The sequence below is a fragment of the Schistocerca americana genome, chromosome 4 (genome assembly GCF_021461395.2).
Source record: "Schistocerca americana isolate TAMUIC-IGC-003095 chromosome 4, iqSchAmer2.1, whole genome shotgun sequence".
Taxonomy (NCBI): domain Eukaryota; kingdom Metazoa; phylum Arthropoda; class Insecta; order Orthoptera; family Acrididae; genus Schistocerca; species Schistocerca americana.
This window is the reverse complement of record NC_060122.1, coordinates 228,126,907-228,148,090: the sequence shown is the minus strand read 5'-3', so window position 1 is coordinate 228,148,090 and position 21,184 is coordinate 228,126,907. Positions and strand designations below refer to the sequence as shown.

Here is a 21,184-nt window from a genome sequence, read left to right as displayed (position 1 = left end):
TAGTTCTAAGTTCTAGGGGACTGATGACCTAAGATGTTAAGTCCCATAGTGCTCAGAACCATTTGAACGATTTTTTTCAGTTCATACCGAATGCCGCTCAGATCGCGGCTCCATTGCTTCGCTTACGTCGCAAAAACGTACCTTTTGTGTGAACTAAAGACTATCAAGACGCATTTCAGAAACTCAAAAATGCTTCGTACGCAATTTTAAACAAAAAGTGACCGAGCTTCACAGCAGCCTCACGCGGAACAGCCGCTGCAACTCTTTCTCGCCTCCTGTCGCTCCCACCCACTTCTGCATGGCCGCCGCCACCGGACGCTGCTACACTCACTACACCCACACCAGCGTCCGGCACCACCAATGGTTCACAATCATCGCTTTGCACCGCGCGGTCTTGTTCTTTTCAGGGTTAACTGGAACCGTGGGCGCTGGGGAAGAGGAGTGCACCAGGAACGCATTGGCTCCTTTAAAGAACTTGATTGCTGTCCCTGATGGTTTGCAGCGCCGCCACGTGAATCAAACTCGTGCGTGTCATTTGCCTCGTGATTCTGCCGCTTTTCTTCCCCCAGATTCACTGCCCCACAGGACCGTGCTGTCTTCACAGCCGTCCACTGGTGCCACGCGCCCTCGCCACTGCCCTCTTCGCTCGTCGACCAAATGGACCTGAACCCGCCATCTCCGTCACCGTCATCGCTCGAGGAACGCCCTCAGGCCCGGACGTACACCCTGGCAATGGTTTTCTGGAAGATGTTCCTGTTGCCTCGTATGTTTCTGTTGCCTCATAAGCCAGATGGCGGGGTACGGTCGAAAGCACAACGTCCTTGACAGTCACGCCTCCCAGCTCATCTCTACGTACAGAGTCCTGCCTCCCTGCCTTTTGTCGTTCACATCCTCCTTACACGACAACTGGCATTTCGGGGGGGGGGGGGGGGGGAGGAATGTGTTCGCTTGTCATAAGCTGTCGCCAGCGCACTGGTCGGCAAAGATGGAGCGCGAAGATCGATAATTAGGCGCAGGATACAGCGCGCCTATCACGAGAGATCGATAATTAGGCGCAGGATACAGCGCGCCTATCACGAGAGTGTACAGAGAAACACCAACAAGCAGTACGCCGCCAACACCCTCGCTGACCAGAGGGCCTCACTAACGCACACTCCAGTTGGTGCCTGTGAGTTTACTCGCAGGCCTCGACAGTACACAGCGTCCACATAGTTAGGCTGCAGTCTGTAATAGCTAGCTTACCGATATTGTATGCAAGAGGACTATTGCTGATGAGCTTGTGTTGGAACACATGAACTCCATTCAAGGTAACTAAAAGTACACATAAGTTCAGAATCGTATTAATCCACGTGTGCGTTTGTGTTGTAGAAAGATGATACCGGCAGTACAAGACTCTACACTGGCGACGAAGATTCTACAGTGGCGAATCAGGATAATTCAGTGCCATTCGAAGATAATTAACGTGGCGTGGTATACTCACCAGTACGAATCAAAAGACCTATTGTTTTCGATTGTTTTCTACTCTTACTCTTTGTCCAATAATTCCAATCCATTACTGATTTATAACAATTTAGGCACGTTCATTAATGTGTCCAGAGAGATTACAACTTTGTAACTGCATCTGAAAGAACGCATTTACTGTTCATAATCACATGCATTTTGAAAACTGAAAGCATATACTCAAACAGTTTTTGTAATTTTATATCTAGAATATTTTCCTCAAACGTGTTTACATTTTACTATTTTTAGTGATTCATGATACTAATTAGTACTGCTGGTGCCGGTAGTTGGATGAATGGTAGGAAAAATGACAACAGAATTTCCTAGTGATAATGTAATTACTAAGATAAGATTAGCTACAGCTTTTGATGGAGGGAATCTTTCATGGACGTTCTGCTAGACGTTTGATGGTAGAACTTTGTATGATAAGCGACACTCCACGAGTATTAATTAACCAAATTGAGCATCACTGATAACTGTCACACACGCATGAGCACTCACTCTGAATGACAGAAAGCTACCCTTAATGTCCATTCTAATGTTTATAGTTACCCTTAATCTCCATTCTAGTTTTTGTAACATTGATACCTAATGTATCATAAAAATTTTAGAGGATGAAGGTTTATGTTCACTAGTTAGTAACTTCCGCAAGTAACTTCAGCGTGCATTTGTTTAACTGTCGGCATCAGGACAAAATCTTGCTCAAGTTTACTTCTGCAAGTCGCTAAGTCTAGTTAATTTCAGAAACTTTCGGCAGGTGTTCACAGAAGTGTTTCCACTTGAGCTGCGTCGTGATTCAGGCAAGTGGAAGTTTATAGTGTTGCACTTAAAACCAGAGCAGCCGCCATCGTTACCCTATTATTATTGAAGGAAAACCGTGACGAAAAACAAAAAGTTACGAAAAAAATAAGTTTGGATGAAGCACTACTGAATCAGGAAGCAGTACTGAATGAACTAAAATGAGAGGACTTCGTGCAGATTAAAAACTTCCCGAGAACGTCGCAATCAAGTTTCAGACACCTCTATGAACAATCAAATATTCGAAAACATTACTTTTACTACAAATGTAAATCATGTATGAAACTTTCTGACAGGTTGAAACTGTGTGTCATACCGAGACAAAAAGTCAGGACTTTTGCTTGGATAATTCAGTCATTGTACCACTTGCCCGCGAAAGGAAAATGTCCCGAGTTCGAGTCCTGGCCTAGCACACAGTTTTCACCTGCTGGGAACTTTCATATTACCGCACTCTCCGCTGCAGAGTGGAAACTTCATTTTGTAATGTATAAGACGTCAAAAATCACCTGAAATTTGAGGACGTTTGTACTACCATTCTACTTCCTTTCTGGTGAAACAAAGTAATCGGTATATTCAGTTCGCACTCCCTTATCTAACGGTGCCGAATTAATATACTCGTATTCAGGGTTCCAAAGGCAGATTTGCTTTGGCCCATGTGTCTGCTCCATTTTCCTTTTCGACACTGACATTTTCGTGTCAGTATTAAAACACAATAATTCTGCAAGTTTGAGAAAAACTTCCACGAACTGGCAAGTTGGGGAAGTACTTGCAGCAATGTGCAAGAAACTGTTTCCGCTAACTTGCTGAAGCTACTTCTGGAAGTTGACGGCACTTGCGGAAGTCGACTTGCTGGTGACATTTCCACGTCAAAGAATTTGCAGAGTTAGTTTCTCCAAGAGACTTGATAAAGTTTACTTGCTAGTGAACAGAAGCCTTAATCTTATTTATTTTAAATTTTCGAGAGTAATGTAATTCTTCTCGAAAGGTAATGTAGTCCTCGGGAATCAGTTATTAAATCAACTACCGAACTGTCATTTGGCATCAAGAACCCACTCCTACTATATTTCTTCGTACGTAAGAAGCCTGCTTTCGGCTGAGTCTCCTGCCCATGTGCATTGGATTGTGTTGTGCTCCTTCTCGAAGCATTCGTCTGGGATCCTCTGGAATTATTACTCCATCTATAATACCCATCTTTTTATTTATATGTATTTCGGTTTTCAGATATTTCATATTAATCCGGGTTTTGTTGTACGGATAATAGAACTTAATAGTAAAATGGCTCTGAGCACTATGGGACTCAACTGCTGAGGCCATTAGTCCCCTAGAACTTAGAACTAGTTAAACCTAACTAACCTAAGGACATCACAAACATCCATGCCCGAGGCAGGATTCGAACCTGCGACCGTAGCGGTCTTGCGGTTCCAGACTGCAGCGCCTTTAACCGCACGGCCACTTCGGACGGCGAATTTAATAGTAGATATTAGGTTTACAGAACAGTAAAATAGTTTGTACTTAATATTTATTTTTGGTGGTCCATCACGAACATAGACACATCACAAGTAGTGCCACTCATTGCTGAGCGTCGTGACACCGTGATCTAAGCATCTACATCCTAGACGGTTACCACTTTCTCTTAGAGCCTACTGAAGAGGTAGACCAATGATCTTCTTCATCCGATCAATCCACCTGCTCACTGCTTCTCTCCTCGTCTCTTGCTCTCGATCTTCCCTTTCTCGATTACTTTCTCTTGGTTAATCTCCATCTTTTCTCACAATGTGCTCAAAGTACCGGAGAATTTTTTGGTTCCCACGTGAAGAAAGACACGTGGAGAAGAAACTTCCCTTATGAATGAGCTGGAAAAACTTCTACGTTACTTGATTTTCAAACTCCAAAACGAAACTGAACGTACTGAGACTGTTTTCTCTTTACTTATTCTGATATTTCTAAACCGACACACAATATTTTAGCTCAACGCAGTCTAACTTTTAATAATCCCTACAAAGGAGTAGCCCTGACAAACAATAACCTATACCCTTCATGAATCACTTACCTCACAAAAATCTTCGTTACTCGAACTACTGTAATACGGCGAGCGCCACTACTTCCAGCTAAATAGAAGATTCTAACTACTGCAGGCACTAACTACTGATAGGCATATAGTTAGCAAATGAAAGATTTTGATAGAGAACAAACAATGTATTTACCTTTTAGTGTTCAAAAGTCATTACATTTATAAATTTGTGACATCCAGTTTAACAAATTTCCTTTTTCTGACAGTCACATGTCCAGATCGTCCGCTCATATTAACATCTCAGAACTCTGGCATCCCTCTCCCCACATCTCCCACTGCTGCCGGCTCCCCCCCGCCCCCCCCCCTGCCCAGCGCTATGGGCTGTTCACATCCAACTGCCCAATACTACACTGGCGAATAACTTCCAACAACGAGTCCAACAAGCCACAGACTGCACACAGCGCAGTCAGCGATTTTAATAGAGAACGCTACATGGCGTTACCAGCAAAGAAACCTAAACAGCCTACTTACAGAGCTATTGCGTTGCTCAATAATGTACACATTTCTTCTTTCAGTTCATTTTAAGTGCAGCATCCTGTGCTAGTACCAAAGCTCAAATGCATTAGTATGCTGCTTGTCTCTGACCTTAAGAGTCCATATTTCGCAACCATAAAATAAGGTGGAATACACGAGTGTTTCAACAAGCCAAACTTTTTGGTATTTGTTACTGCTCTGTTCTTCCATGTTTTGGTGGGCTTCTTCACAGCCACTCGCCGTAGCATGCTCCATCTTCTTACCCAATCTTCACGGCTTCCCGTGTCGCAGACCCAAGGTAGAAGACGCACCACTTCCTGTTCCTTTAATCGACCTGCGAGTTAAATCTGTACTCCGTAATCAGTTATCAATAATTTGGACTTGCTGAGATTGAGGCCCAATCCAGCTCAGCTAGTTCATCTTCCTGCTGACTAAAAGCACAGTCATCAGCAGATCGGAAGTTGTTAATAGTTCTACCACCAATTGAGATGCCTCCTAATGATATGTCCTGCATAGATGTTGTACAGTCGGAGCATAAAACACAACCCTGGCTGACACCTTTCGATGCACTGAAGAAATGAGACTTGCCGTCAGTTGTCTTCACAGCTGCGAGGGGCTTGTTGTATGGGCTTCTGATCAGTGCTGTCACGTTTGGTGGAACACCGTACTCTGCAAGCACGCGTCACAACTTTTCCCGGACAGCACAGCCAAAAGCTTCCCAAAAGTCAAGGAAGCGGACGAAGACAGGAGCACAGAACTTACTACACTATTGTCCTTAAAACTGCCAACGGCCTTGCCACAGTGGTAACACGGGTTCCCATCAGATCACCGAAGTTAAGCGCTGTCGGGCTGGGCTAGCACTTGGATGGGTGACCATCCGGTCTGCCCAGCGCTGTTGGCAAGCGGCGTGCCCTCAGCCCTTGTGAGGCAAACTGAGGAGCTACTTGACTGAGAAGTAGGGGCTCCGGTCTCGGAAACTGACATACGGCTGGGAGAGCGGTGTGCTGACCACATGCCCCTCTGTATCCGCATCCGGTGACGCCTATGGGCTGAGGATGACACGGCGGACATTAGTACCGTTAGGCCATCATGGCCTGTTCGGGAGGAGTTTTTTTTAGTTTTTAGTCCTTAAAATTTCAAAATCGGAAAGGAAAGAAAATACGGCTGGCCTACATACACTGACGTGACGAAAGTTGTGGGGATACCTCCTAATATCGTGCTCCTCCTTTTTCCCGGCGTAGTGCACCAACTCGACATGATATGGCTCAACAAGTCGTTGCAAGTCCTCTCCAGAAATATTGAGCTTTACTGCCTCTGTAGCCGTTCATAAATGCGAAAGTGTTGCCGGTGCAGGATTCAGTGACAAACTGACCTGTGATTATGTCCTATAAATGTTCAACGAGATTCATGTTCGGCGATCTGGATGGCCAAATCATTCTCTCGAATTGTCCAGAAAGTTATTCAAACCAGTTGCGAACAATTGTGGCCGGGTTACACGACGCATTGCCACCCATAAAAGCTTTCATCGTTGTTTGGGAACATGAAGTCCCTGAACGGCAGTTAATGATCCCCAAGTAGCCAAACATAACCATTTCCAGTCGATGTTCTGTTCAGTTGGAACAGAGGACCCAGTCTGTTCCATGTAAACACAGCTCGCATCATTATGGAGTCTACACCGGGTTGCACAGTACCTTGAAACCTACCATCAGATCTTACTAACTGAAATCGGGACTTATCTGACCGCCGGTCGTTGTGGCCGAGCGGCTCTAGGCCCTACAGTTCGGAACCGCGCTGCTGCTACGGTCGCAGGTTCGAATCCTACCTCGGGCATGGATGTGTGTGATGTCCTTAGGTTCGTTAGGTTAAAGTAGTTCTAAGTCGAGGGGACTGATGACCCCATATGTTAAGTCCCATAGTGCTTAGAGCCATTTGAACCATTTTTGAACTTATCTGACCACGTCACTATTTTTCAGTCGTCTAGGGTCGAATCCATATGGTCACGAGACCAGGACAGTCGCTACAGGTGATGGCGTGCTTTTAGTAAAGGTATTCCCGTCGGTCACCTGTTGCCATAGACTAGTACCCCCAAATTTTGGCGCTTTCGGACTGCCCTAACGGATACGTTCTTGGTGTGTCTACAATGATTTTTGCCCGTTTATTAGCGGTGACAACCCTACGCCAACACCACTGCTCTCGGTTGTTAAGTGACGGCCGTCGTCCACTGCGTTGTCCGTGGTGAGAGGTAATACTTGAAATGCGGTATCCTGAACACATTGTTGACACTGTGGATCTCGGAGTACTGAATTCCCTATTGATTTCCGAAATGGAATACTCCATGCGTCAAGCTCCAACTATCATTCCCGTTCAAAGTATGTTAGTTCCCGTTCGGAAATCTTTTCACGTGAATCACTTGAGCACAATTGACAGCTCCGGAAATGCACCTCCGTCTTATACCTTGTGTGCGCAATACTACCGCCGTCTGCATATGTGCATAACGCTATCCCATGACTTTGGTCACCGCATTACATTATGGTTACACAGTACAGCAGTAAGAATAAATTATAAAATTTGTAGGCGATTGGGGCCATACGAGGTGCGAAATTTAGCACACAGAGCTGTCAATTGTGTCAGCAACAACACTCTAATCAGGCTGGGTATCGAGTTGTGCTGACCGTCATTGCATGTGGCCTCACCTCTGTGTCAGAGCTCATCAATTGAAGCAGCTAGTGCGGCATTCTAGTCTCTCGCCAACACATAGCCAGATATTCTCGCTGGACGAGAAAGCTGGAGAGCGTGCTGGTCAGAGAAAAGTCGAACATCCACCGCATCGAAGTAGGTCAGGAAAACAAGGGAAACGTGCGGCCTTGCGTTATCTTGTTGTAAAATAACATTTCGCAGACATTGAGGGTAGGACAACGTGAGCAGCAATTTCACGAACCTACAAAGCGCAGTTAAAGTACGAATTTAAAGCTTCGTCCACACGTGGAGCTCTCTCTCCTTCAGCATGAAAATACCAGACCACACCACACAAGAACGCTGCGACATCTCCAACAATCCGATGCCTTGGAATCATGTCATCGATCATTCTACATACAGTCCCGAATTAGCCCCATCCGATTTTCATCTGTTAACCTAAAGAACACCTTCGAGGATTTCGTTTTGATAGTGAAGAAGCGGTGCAAGCAGAGGTGAAGTTGTGACTCGGTGCACGAAGTAAAACATTTTAAAGTGGCGGTACTAGGAAACTGGCCTCTCATTAGAAGAAATGTGTTCGTCACCAGTGTGAAATTTTTTGGAAATTTGTGGTAAGGCCTTACGGGACTAAACAGCTGAGGTTATCAGTCCCTAAGCTTACACAATACTTAATCTAACTTAAATTAACTTAGGACGACACACACGCACACGCACACGCAAGCACACGCACACACACGCACACACACACACCCATGCCCGGGGGAGGACTCGAACCTCCGGCGGGGGGAGCCGGACCGCTCGGCTACCAATGTGACTACGTCGAAAAATAAATATGTAGACATGAAGAATAAAGATATAAAAAGTTAATAAAGTCAGTTTTATTTAAAATGTAAGTGGGCTGTTTAGGTTTTTTTATTGGTAACGCCACCTCTGTATGAAAATCACTGGCTGTGCTGTGTGCAGTCTGTGGCTGCTTTGCATTGTTGTAATACTCGCCATTGTAGTGTTAGGCAGCTGGCTGTGAACAGCGCGTAGCGTTGCGCAGTTGGAGGTGAGCCGCCAGCAGTGGTGGATGTGGGGAGAGAGATGGCGGAGTTTTGAAATTTGTCATGAACTGCTATATTTATATATGATGATATCAAGGTAAATACATTGTTTGTTCTTTATTAATGTCTTTCATTTGCTAACTATCCCTATCAGTAGTTAGTGCCTTCCATAGTTTGAATCTTTTATTTAGCTGGCAGTAGTGGCGCTCGCTGTATTGCAGTAGCTTGAGCAGCGAAGATTTTTGTGAGGTAAGTGATTTGTGAAAGGTATAGTTTAATGTTAGTCAGGGCCATTCTTTTATAGGGAATTTTGAAAGTCAGATTGCGTTGCGCTAACAACAGTGGGTCTGCACCTCTGGTGGCCCACCAATACCATACTCTCTACCAGGACTACAGTGGGTCTGCTCTGTGATGACCTACCTACCAATATTCTTCCAAACTACGACTGACTCTGCTGTGAGTTTGCTCTGTTGTGGCCCATTATCTGTCAGCATGTCAAGAGTCAGCACTGTCTTTCCGTTGGAAGGACAACGCTACTTCTTCAAGACTGCATGGAAATCCACTACTTCCGTGTGCATTTTCTTTTACTGCTCAGACTTTGAGAAAAACACTGCTATTCTACTGTTATGTACGATTAGGACTGTCTTTATGGACTGTGAGAAAATTTGAGCTTTTGACCAACGTTGTATCAATAAGTGTGTGCATTTGATATCTTTGTTATTGTAATTATGAAAAATTTTTTCAAATCTGTATTGGGCACTGCCCAAACCAATTTGTAAAATTTTTTGTGGGGAGCATGGGGGCTATTTAAGTAGGCTGTTTATGTTTTCTCTATGTAAGTAGGCTGTTTATGTTTTCTTATTGGCAACGTTACGTAGCGCTCAATGTGAAAATCACTGGCTGTGCTGTGTGCAGTCTGTGGCTAGTTTACATTGTTGTCTGCCATTGTAGGGTTGGGCAGCGGCAGCTGGATGTGAACAGCGCGTAGCGTTGCGCAGTTGGAGGTGAGCCGCCAGCAGTGGTGGATGTGGGGAGAGAGATGGCGGAGATTTGTAATTTGTCATGAACTGCTATATTTATATATGATGATATCAAGGTAAATACATTGTTTGTTCTCTATTAATATCTTTCATTTGCTAACTATCCCTATCAGTAGTTAGTGCCTTCCATAGTTTGAATCTTTTATTTAGCTGGCAGTAGTGGCGCTCGCTGTATTGCAGTAGCTTGAGCAGCGAAGATTTTTGTGAGGTAAGTGATTTGTGAAAGGTATAGTTTAATGTTAGTCAGGGCCATTCTTTTGCAGGGAATTTTGAAAGTCAGATTGCGTTGCGCTAACAAAATATTGTGTGTCAGGTTAAGCACAGCCATATATAAATTGTTCAAAGGGGACGTTTCATATGTATTGGCCACTGCCCAATCCAATTTGTAAAAATTTTTGTGGGGAGCATGGGGGCTATGTAAGTAGGCTGTTTAGGTTTTTTTATTGCTAACGCCACCTCTGTATGAAAATCACTGGCTGTGCTGTGTGCAGTCTGTGGCTGCTTTGCATTGTTGTAATACTCGCCATTGTAGTGTTAGGCAGCTGGCTGTGAACAGCGCGTAGCGTTGCGCAGTTGGAGGTGAGCCGCCAGCAGTGGTGGATGTGGGGAGAGAGATGGCGGAGTTTTGAAATTTGTCATGAACTGCTATATTTATATATGATGATATCAAGGTAAATACATTGTTTGTTCTTTATTAATGTCTTTCATTTGCTAACTATCCCTATCAGTAGTTAGTGCCTTCCATAGTTTGAATCTTTTATTTAGCTGGCAGTAGTGGCGCTCGCTGTATTGCAGTAGCTTGAGCAGCGAAGATTTTTGTGAGGTAAGTGATTTGTGAAAGGTATAGTTTAATGTTAGTCAGGGCCATTCTTTTATAGGGAATTTTGAAAGTCAGATTGCGTTGCGCTAACAACAGTGGGTCTGCACCTCTGGTGGCCCACCAATACCATACTCTCTACCAGGACTACAGTGGGTCTGCTCTGTGATGACCTACCTACCAATATTCTTCCAAACTACGACTGACTCTGCTGTGAGTTTGCTCTGTTGTGGCCCATTATCTGTCAGCATGTCAAGAGTCAGCACTGTCTTTCCGTTGGAAGGACAACGCTACTTCTTCAAGACTGCATGGAAATCCACTACTTCCGTGTGCATTTTCTTTTACTGCTCAGACTTTGAGAAAAACACTGCTATTCTACTGTTATGTACGATTAGGACTGTCTTTATGGACTGTGAGAAAATTTGAGCTTTTGACCAACGTTGTATCAATAAGTGTGTGCATTTGATATCTTTGTTATTGTAATTATGAAAAATTTTTTCAAATCTGTATTGGGCACTGCCCAAACCAATTTGTAAAATTTTTTGTGGGGAGCATGGGGGCTATTTAAGTAGGCTGTTTATGTTTTCTCTATGTAAGTAGGCTGTTTATGTTTTCTTATTGGCAACGTTACGTAGCGCTCAATGTGAAAATCACTGGCTGTGCTGTGTGCAGTCTGTGGCTAGTTTACATTGTTGTCTGCCATTGTAGGGTTGGGCAGCGGCAGCTGGATGTGAACAGCGCGTAGCGTTGCGCAGTTGGAGGTGAGCCGCCAGCAGTGGTGGATGTGGGGAGAGAGATGGCGGAGATTTGTAATTTGTCATGAACTGCTATATTTATATATGATGATATCAAGGTAAATACATTGTTTGTTCTCTATTAATATCTTTCATTTGCTAACTATCCCTATCAGTAGTTAGTGCCTTCCATAGTTTGAATCTTTTATTTAGCTGGCAGTAGTGGCGCTCGCTGTATTGCAGTAGCTTGAGCAGCGAAGATTTTTGTGAGGTAAGTGATTTGTGAAAGGTATAGTTTAATGTTAGTCAGGGCCATTCTTTTGCAGGGAATTTTGAAAGTCAGATTGCGTTGCGCTAACAAAATATTGTGTGTCAGGTTAAGCACAGCCATATATAAATTGTTCAAAGGGGACGTTTCATATGTATTGGCCACTGCCCAATCCAATTTGTAAAAATTTTTGTGGGGAGCATGGGGGCTATGTAAGTAGGCTGTTTAGGTTTTTTTATTGCTAACGCCACCTCTGTATGAAAATCACTGGCTGTGCTGTGTGCAGTCTGTGGCTGCTTTGCATTGTTGTAATACTCGCCATTGTAGTGTTAGGCAGCTGGCTGTGAACAGCGCGTAGCGTTGCGCAGTTGGAGGTGAGCCGCCAGCAGTGGTGGATGTGGGGAGAGAGATGGCGGAGTTTTGAAATTTGTCATGAACTGCTATATTTATATATGATGATATCAAGGTAAATACATTGTTTGTTCTCTATTAATGTCTTTCATTTACTAACTATCCCTATCAGTAGTTAGTGCCTTCCATAGTTTGAATCTTTTATTTAGCTGGCAGTAGTGGCGCTCGCTGTATTGCAGTAGCTTGAGCAGCGAAGATTTTTGTGAGGTAAGTGATTTGTGAAAGGTATAGTTTAATGTTAGTCAGGGCCATTCTTTTATAGGGAATTTTGAAAGTCAGATTGCGTTGCGCTAACAAAATATTGTGTGTCAGTTTAAGCACAGTCAGGTACAATTTTTCAAAGGGGACGTTTCAAAAACCCTTTAAAAATTTTCACATAAAAAATTCGGAAGCATTACTTTTTAGCACTCCCACATAAATTAAACTAAAACCATGGCCTTTTTAGATATTCACCCAGCACGAACAAATAGCCCTCAATAATAAACCAATGGAACAAGGAGCCCATTTCTGATATCTAAAGCGTGACATATTATATGAGCAAGATATGGATATACAGAAAAAAAACTAATACCTACCAGTGTGTACTGTTCAGAAACATTCTGAAAAGCTTGTAAGGGCGTTGCAGGATAGGTTGTGCTGAAAAATACTTGTTAAAGAAAATTCTATATGTCGCGCCGTTTAACACTTAATCCGTATTGAAGTTAGCCAATCAGGCCGTTGTGTGCGCAAATTCTAGCTGCCTGCCAGATACAATTAATGTCAGTCATTCTCATAGCGTAGATGATAGCGGATGAGACTGCTCAGCCTTTACCCCTGGCTCGATCCTTTTTTGTACTGCTCTTGTATTCGGTGTAAGGAGACCAAACGAAGAATACGTTTGGTGACACCGTCTCTGGCACCCCGTCTGAATTTGCGAGTGCAGTGACTTCAATGTTACTTATAATCCGTCTTGATTGTAAAAATGTTTATACACATGACCGGTTTCGGTTCCTCTAGAACCATCTTCAGATCTGCAATTTCAGTTACAGGAGTAACCTGTCCACACACAGCAACCTTCACATGCTGCGTCACATTCAATGCGACGCAGTGTGCGAAGGTAGCTATGTGTGGACGGGTTACTCCAGCAACCGAAATTGTAGATCTGAAGATGGTTCTAGAGGAACCAAAACCGGTCATGTGAATAAACATTTTTGCAATCAAGACTGATTGTATAAGCAATGATTGCGGTGTCCCATCAGACATTATGTCTGTTTTTGCAATGCAATGACTCCATTGGCAAACTTCAGTACTAGTTAACTCGAAATCGGAGCAACGTATCCAATTTTTTTCCTGACAATTATTTCTCAGCATAGCTTACCCTGCAACAGTCTTACAAGCTTTTCAGATTGTTTCTGACCAAACTATATGTGGCAAGATAACGATAACACTTTAGGAAAGGAACAACTGAAATTAAATAAAGTCATGGAAGTCTCCACTTTATTATATGAAGCGGAAAGCACGACGCTGGGAAACGAAAATTTACCACAACTATAAATGAATTTCTAAGATCTGTGAAAGACTGCAACAGGGAAGACAAAATTAGAAAAGAAGTTATAAGGGAAGAATTGGAAATGCAAGCAGTAACCCAAAAAGACAGCTCAATACAAAGAAAAATGGAGTGAACTTGTACGTTGTATGCCGCCAGAGAGACTTTCTAAACTAGCAATAGTTTTTGACCATTGGACAAGAGAGCTGTGTGAAGACTATGGAAGAGATGGTGTGTGTGTGTGTGTGTGTGTGTGTGTGTGTGTGTGTGTGTGTGTGTGTGTGTGGTTTGAGGTTTACGGGCGCTAAACAGCATGGTCATCAGCGCCCAAACGCATAGAAACAGGAATACAAGCGATGATGGGACGAAGACGGACAGCGAACAAGGAGAACGGCTAAAAGACACAGACCTGACGCAGTTCCAAATCCTCACATTCAGAGGCAAAACAAGAGGAGAAGAAACGCATACATAAGGAAGAGAGAACAGAAATCGAAGTGAAACAAGTAGGTAATCGTGACTGGCGGATCTCTTACCTAAAACCTGGATGAGCCAGTCACCCAGCAGCAAATTAAAATCCTCTCCCTAAAATCCGAGGCAACAAATTGGACAGGACACAAAACCGTAAGACCTTAACCACAGTAGTTGCGTCGTCTTGCAAAATAGAGGGCAAATCCGGTGGCAGGGAAACCACCGCCCTCTGGTCAGAGAATAAAAGACAGAGAGATGGTGAGACTGGAAGACAGAGAGATGGTGAGACTGGAACAGGCCGTAGGCCTAACCCTGCAACCACAGAAGAAGATATCTGATATGTATTACAGAGAGCTGAGAATGTATACACTGCCGAAACTACATAGTTTTGGACAATACAGAAGTATTTTTTCTATTAGCATCTGTTTCTTACTGCAATTTAATGTCACATGGATATGAAATGCCTACTGAAAATCAAGATACAGTGCACAGCGAACCACACAGAGGCCAAATATTGAACTAATGGGAGGCTACAGTGTCGACCGGTCGCGAGCCACATTCCTGCGGTTCTTTTTCCGGCCAGAACTGTAAACGGAGTCCGTTGCCAAGAAACGAGGCCGCCGATTCCCGGGAACCAGGGCGGCTCCGCCCGCGCGTCTTCGCGGAACCAGTTCCTGCCGCGGTGTTTACTCTCGACGCCCGACCGTGCTTCGCTACACGTACTTACCCAGCAGAGCAAACAATTACTTACCTTGACGCCAAGTGCACTATGAGGAAACAGTCTGTTGAGCCTCAGGACAAAGTTAACAGTTTTGGCCTGGCACACAGGTAACGTCAATATGAGAGAAACTTTGTTTTTGTTATATTCGTACCTATTTAGTGGTGCATCATTGAGACACTTCTCGTGTGAAATAGTTTCACTTATATGCTGCATTAAAATGATTACTTTGCATTTGTTTCATTCCAATAAATATTGGAGAGTCACAATTTTTTGTTTTCATCGAAATCCTCATTGGATCACCACAATAGTATACGGGGGCTAGTAAGTTCCAATCGGTCGCGAAATGGAAACTACTGTGAAAATCCGATGAAGCTTTGCACAGACGGGTAGGGCAGTGTCTCTAGTATGTCGGTCGATGGCGTCACGTTGCTCTTTTCGGTTGTTAGTGAACAGGAGCACGTAAAGATGTCTAGGAAATAGCGTCTCCCGCCAAGTATCAGGGTCTCGTAAGAGATTTCGCCTGATGTCATGCAGCCCACATAACAATTCTAGGCCACACGCTGTAGGGACAATGAAGTGGCTCCTGTAGCGTTTCCGATGGGAAGTGTTTGATCACATCACATAACATCACATCACATCTCTTCTCACATGAACCGCTGGCTTTGAAGACATTTTGGCACAGACAACGAGCTATAGACCAGGTAGAGTATTGGCGGGAGGGAGAGGCGGCTGCCTTCTATGACGAGAGTGTTGGAAAGTTGGCACAATGCTACGACAATATCTAACTCGGAGCGGCGACTATGTTGAACAGTAGTTGGAAGATGTAGCTAAATGTTGCAAATAAAACATTTTTGATTTTCATAGCGTTTTCCATTTCACGACCGATTGGAACTTACTTTCCGAATAGCTCTCGTAAGTTTACTGCGTCTGCTAACTCCGCAGGTAATGAAGAGATCTAAATAATTTATCATTATTCAGGTTGTTAAAGGAACGAAAAGGAAAATGAGGAAAAGTAGGATGAGAACTTGGATTGAGGGAAAGGAATGATAGCGGAAACAGCCTAGTACAATCTTTGGCAAACAGCTATTTAATCTTTCTTGGCTTAAAAATGGTGAAAAACAGTTATACAGGGCGTTTCAAAAAGAAAGAGCAGATTTCAAACATTTATTTCTCAAAAACTACAAATGATAGAAACACAATTCAAACGTTTCTTGTCAGAGAAAGGTTCAAAGTTTTTCAATGGTCCGCGCAGAAGTTCCATGCAAATCCGCAGTGGCGCTGGCGTTTGTTTGTAGGAAAATGGCGACGACACCACAGGAACGATCATTTTGTGTGCTGCAATTTGCAAAGTTAGAGTCCATTGTTGGTGTGCAACGTGCATTCCGCCGTCAATTCAACAAACAGCCGCCTCGTCATAAGCAAATTTATGAGTGGCATCACAGATTCGTAGAAGATGGTTGCATCTGCAAGCGAAAAAGCACGGGTCGTCCACGCACATCGGATGAAAATGTCGAGCGTGTCCGTGCAGCTTACGAAAGGAGCCCTAGAAAATCCACGACACGGGCAAGTCACGAACTAAACATGTCTAAAACAACGGTATGGCGCGTTCTGAGTAAGCGTCTGCACATGAAGCCGTACAAACTGCAGTTATTGCAAGCATTGCGTCCTGACGACCACAACAAAAGGTTCGAATTTTCAACTGCAATTCTACAGGACATGGAAGAGGACAATTTTGCCGAACGATTAATTTTTTCAGATGAATCAACGTTTCACATTTCTGGTAAAGTTAATCGGCATAACGTACGAATTTGGGCGAGTGAAACTCCGAGGGACGTTATTCAACATGAAAGAGACTCACCAAAGGTTAACGTCTTTTGTGCAATTTCGGTAAACAAAGTTTATGGACCTTTCTTTTTCATGGAGAAAACTATCACAGGAACCATTTACCTGGACATGTTAGAAAACTGGCTATTTCCTCAACTTCAGGAAGATTCAAATCACTTCATCTTCATGCAAGATGGCGCCCCACCACACTTCTCTGAACCTGTACGACGGTACCTAAATAACACCATTCCAGGACGGTGGATTGGAAGAGCAGGAGCACAAGATCAATGTCATCGTCTGTGGCCTCCCAGGTCACCAGACCTTACTCCCTGCGATTTTTATTTGTGGGGGTACATAAAGGACTGTGTTTATGTCCCACCTATGCCCGCTACTCTTCAAGAGGTACGACATCGAATTGTTGCGGCCGTGAATTCGGTAACTAAAGACCAGTTGCGTCGTGTGTGGCAAGAAATGAGATACCGGTTTGATATTTGTCGTGTAACAAATGGTGCTCATATTGAGGTACAGTTTTGATATTTGTTGTGTAACATTTGGTACTCATATTGAGTGAAGGACCGTTGGAATTGTGTTTCTATCATTTGTAGTTTTTGAGAAATAAATGTTTGAAATCTGCTCTTTCTTTTTGAAACGCCCTGTATATATGCAAGAGACCTTGGGACATCAAGATCCTCGAGAATCCATCTTAGCACCACTTCTTTCAGTCTTTGCGCCTGAGGATCGTTGGCCTCTGCTCTCCAAATTGCAGCTCTTAGTCTGATGCACTATTCTGTGGAATATTGTGCACCATTATGGTTCAACAGAACACATACAAAAAAGTTGACCTAGAACTACACTCCACGATGTAGTGGAAATATTCCTCGCTTTCAAAAACCGCTAAGTATGTTAGCAAAAGAAAACGCAATGTCAAAGCTGTGCCGACAACTTGAGCCACACAATACAGACCAAAAGCTGTTCCAAAATGTTTCACCATCCTCGCATCCATACCTTAATCTGTAGAGAGAAAAGTCGAATGGTTGTCGCTTCTATGAAGCACGGAACGGAAACGTGGCTATCATAATACCATTTAACAGTTTTCAGTGACAGTTGTGTCTAGTGGTTTCCAAGAATCAATAGAATGCGATCTTCTCTCGTACACCCGAACATTTGACCATCCTCATGGATTTGCTGCACTTGCTGTCCCAGGAGTACCAACGAATACCACTCGTTTTTTGAAGTAAACCCTTGGAGACATCGTTATCGGTTGAGAGTTGTCTCCTACCGCATTGACAGTGCAATCATAGTTATAAGCATTCCTCCTCCTGTGGATGAGAAGCTTCCGACTTGTTTCAGACCAACAATTCGTGCAGGAGTCTAAATTACTGAGAGGTCAGTTTCATCTATACTGTAAGTTCCAGGCGGAAAAATAGTGCATTATCGACTGTGCGCATTTTCTATGTTACTGGAAAAGCCTTCAACATTAGTTTCATTGAAACTCTCTGCGTTTCGCGCTGAGAGTTCAATAGTTGTTCTCGAAAAACAACGCATCCACTCCAAACCATCTACTTCTCTATCATTTCATCCATCGGTAATTTTTTCTCATTAACAACAGCAAGTTTTCTATCGAGTCTCGAACATTTTTCTTGGTGTTGTCGTCTTCAGACCGAAAACTCTTTTGGTGCAGCTCCCAGCAAGCCGCCTCATCTCTGAATAACTACTGCAACCTACGTATTTCACTTCCGTACTAGGATACAGTCTAGACAAATACCTTCAGAAAATATGGTAAACGGGACTCCAATAAAACCGCAAACAGCTGCTAAACATTGATTTAACGACGACAGATTTCGCTGCGTCAAAGCATCATCTTCAGGTGATTCTACAAGGAAAGGAAAAATCCTTGTAATTTATATATTTAAAAATTAGTTGAGGACATCCATTAAAACTAAACCTAAATAAATGCGCTTACAGTAGTGTCAAATAGATTAGCACACGGAGACGTGCCCCAATGTTTATAGTCGCAGAATCCAACACCATGAAGAGGGTAAATTCTCAACAAATAATAACCAACAGAGCATTGAGGCGAATAGTGCACGGGATGAGGCACCTGTAGTTGGATATCGCGAGGATAGAGCACTGGAGGTGGTCCCAGCACATCGAAATCGGTCGTGATTAAATCATCGCTTAACAGCCCTTTGCGGTTTTGTTCAACTTCAGTTTACCATGAATTTCAACAATCGTGGCTACCCATTTTATAAAGTTTTATGCTTCACATTATACTTCCTAAGACTTTAATTTATGCTTAATATTTACAAATTCGCCTCCTTCAGAAATGCTTTTCTCGCTATCTCCAGGCTGCATTTCATACTCTCTCAGCTTCGGCCATCATCAGCTATTTTGCTGCGTGAATAGCAAAACTCAGCTACTACTTTTAGTTTCTTATTCCCTAATCTAATTAATTCAGTATCACCTCATTTACTTCAATTACCTTCCATCGCCGTTGTTTTACTTTTGTTGTTTTTCATCTTATAATCTCCTTTCAAAATCCTACTCATTCCATTCAACTGTTCTCCCAAGTCCTTTATCGTCTATGGCAGAGTTAAAATGTCATCGGAAGACTGAAAATTGCCCTCAGCTTCAAGTCGCTCTTCAAGTTCCTCCTTGGTTTCCTTTACTGGTTGCTCAATGTTGAGACTGAATAAAATCAGGGAGAGACTATATCACTATCTCATTCCCTTCTCAAATACTGCTTACCATTCAAGTCCTTCGACTCATCACTGTAGTCTGGTTTCTATTGATGCAGACCGCATCATCTTTAAAGTCGTGTGGAAAGTGTTTTTCTCTTTCTTTTTCTTCCAGAATGTTAAGTAAATCGTGTGCATGAGTGTACATGTGTGTAAAATAGCCGCTTGCAGGATTGTTATGCGTGGGGTACAGTGTACTGTATTGTTAATGAGAGATTTCGACTGCCTCAGATCAAAATTACATTATAAGCAAACAAGTGTGCTTAAAAGAAATAGATCGAAGCACCTATGGAGGTTAGAGTAAGGGGAGAAGAAGTTGAATAAGTTTGAAGTAGAGAGATAAAACGAAAATTTCTTCTAATACTGGTGTTAACGTTACGTCATCACGCTAAATGTTTTGCTATTCTCGAATAAGTAACGCCATTGTGTCCTGGAGAGAATGACACTAACTTGCATAGTTTCTGCTTCTTTAATCGGAAAAGATTTCTGACAGCACTTCTTTGTTTGCAAGAAGTCGTTTACAAAAGCCACCTCGTTTATGGAAATAAAAGTAAATTTACATCCTGATGTAGTTCATTAGAGAGCGCACTATGTCTTTATTGTGAACGGGAAAATGTGTGACAGGAGTACGCTATTCAGTATTTCAGCATGCTTCAAAGGTTCATTTGAAACTTCTTAAAATAATTTTTGCATAAATTGAAATAACTGGGACGGTGAAACTTCTACATTATTTAATTCTGAAACTGCTGAGTGAAATTGAACGTACTGAGACTACTTCCTCTTTACTTATTCTTATCACTTCAACACTGACCCACAATATTCCAGCGCAACGCAATCTAACTGCTCAAAACATGATAACCTGACTTCAAATAATTAATACAAAAGAATGGCCCTGAATTACAAGAAAACCTAACAATAACCCATAGATATCATAAGTCACTTATTTCACAGAAAATCTTCATGACACGAACTACAGCGATACAAGCGCCAATACTGCCAGCTAAATAAGAGATTCTAACTACTGAGGCTCTAACTACTAATAGGCATGTGGTTAGCAAAGTAAAGATTTTGTTTCAGAGCAAATAACGTATTTAGCAGATTTTACCTTTATCAAGTGACAACCAGTTCAAAAAAATTACATAATCATTAGTAATAAATCTCCATGACGTATACACAATCAGACCGTCCGCTCGTCCTAATACTGCAAACCTTCAAACTGCTAATTATTAACCTCTAACCGCCATCAATGATAACTACTCACATCTAACTGCCATCACCGCTATCTGTTAACTTCCAACTGCTAGTCTGACCAGCCACAGAATCTCTTAGAGAGTGCACACAGCGCTGTCAGAGTTTTTAATGCAGAGCTGCCAACATACAAACACATAAACAGGCTACTTACACAATTGACATTAGATCGTACGTCCATTGTTATGTTACGACCAGAAGTGTCGTCAGAACAGAAAAGCGATGCTTATTCGAACCTTTGGGCACTATCGTGAGACAAACCGCAGAAGACCTGCCTCGTTGTGGTCAACAACACCAGATGATGACCACAACTTACAAATAATGGCTCGTAGGTACTCCGAGAAGATTGCAACAAAACTATGAGCTGCCTTTTAGGAGATAACTGGGACTTGGTTGTAGGATAACAGGCGCGTTATGGAGAGCGTCATTCAGTGTGAATGTGACTCATAATTATTTCACTTTTTTCCTTCTCTTTTGGATAACAGTTAACTGCGAAATAGCAAACACACAGACATTCGTCTAAGATTCTTGCCGTTGCTGATGTACACTGAGGCGCCAAAAGTCACGTGATACCTCCTGATATCTTGTCAGACCTCCTTTTGCCCGGCATAGCTCAGCAGCTTGATGTGGCGTGGACTCAACAAGTCGTCCGAAGTTCCCTACAGAATGCTGACCCATGGTATCTCTACAATCGCCCATAACTGCGAAAAGGTTTCGAGTGCAGCATTTTGTGTACGAAATGAACTCTCCATTATGTTTCATTTTTGTTCGATAGGATTCATGTCGGGTGAGCTGGGTGGCCAAATC

At 43.0% G+C, this 21,184-nt stretch overlaps 1 pseudogene; it reads left to right on the top strand.

The window, feature by feature from the left end:
* The first annotated feature begins 5,626 nt into the window (after positions 1 to 5,626).
* On the top strand, positions 5,627 to 5,744 carry LOC124614160 (annotated as a pseudogene).
* Positions 5,745 to 21,184: the final 15,440 nt, after the last annotated feature.